Consider the following 1,274-nt stretch of genomic DNA (forward strand, 5'->3'; position numbering starts at 1 on the left):
ATCCTTAACGAAAGTTTGATTTTTCTCTTTGTATCCAAGCCAACCTATAAGAATCCATGACATCAATTTCATGTTCAATTCTCTGACTCTTACAATGGTAGATGTGCTAAACTTCATGCGAGTATTAAAGACTTTGCATGGATAAAGTCTTGGAACGTTATAATATACATCTAAATATATATACATATTCTATTTATATTAAGATTTCATTTTCTATTTTTTATCTGGAGTGACTACTTTCTTATCTTCTAATATTCTTTTTGTACTCTACTTTTTCTCTCAATTTTTTTTTGTTCAAGACATATTCTTGATCAATTTTTAATCTATTCTTACTTAATTATTGGTCAATTTCAATCAATTCTTACTCCCAACTCTTCCCTTTTATTTTTCTCTTCTATTTTCTCCTCTCTCTTTTCCTTTATTTAGTTATTTATTTATTTTTTCTTCTTTTTTTTTTCTTTTGAGTTTATCAACAATATTTTGGTTTTTCTTGGGTCTTCTCTTTGTATTTTTTCTTCCTTCCAAAATCTTTGTTTTATCTTGTTTTTTTTTTCTTTCATTCTGTTATCATTAATTCTTCCTTCCAAATCTTTCTTTTATCTTGTTTTCCTTTCTTTTTTCCTTTACTTTTGTTATCATTTAAATTCACAGATATGATACATAAATTTTTCTTACAAATCTTTCCTTTCTTATTTACTTGTTAATGTTTTTTTTTTAAACAGAATTTTTTCTTTCTCCTTATCGTGTATTTACTTCTTATCTTTCCTCTTTTTCCCTCTATTTCTATATTTTTTTATAAACAGATATTAGCCTCAATTATGGTTAATTTTCTATAACATGATAACCAAAACAGATTCTTTTCTTTCTCTATGTCTTGTATTTACTTCTTATCTTCCATTTTTTCCCTATATTCCGTATTTTTTTATGGACAGATATTAGCCTTAGTCATGGTTAATTTTCTATAACTGATAACCAAAATCTAAATAACTGGGCAAGAGAACCAGGGATCTAATTCTGAATAATTAGACAAACGAAAAGGAAATCTAATCTGGATAAATGAAAAAGAGATGAAATCTAATCTGGATAAATGAAAAAGAGATGAAATCTGATCTGAATAAATGAAAAAGAGATCAGAGATCTGAAACATGACTTACCGTAATAACAACAGGATAAATGAAAAAGAGATCAGAGATATGAAACATACTTACCATAATAACAACAAGATCTCTCTCCAAATTAAATCTCCAGCTCTCTTTGTAAATCTGGTTGTTTGT

Source organism: Cucurbita pepo, chromosome LG07, assembly GCF_002806865.2.
Source record: "Cucurbita pepo subsp. pepo cultivar mu-cu-16 chromosome LG07, ASM280686v2, whole genome shotgun sequence".
In the NCBI taxonomy this organism is placed as follows: Eukaryota; Viridiplantae; Streptophyta; class Magnoliopsida; order Cucurbitales; family Cucurbitaceae; genus Cucurbita; species Cucurbita pepo.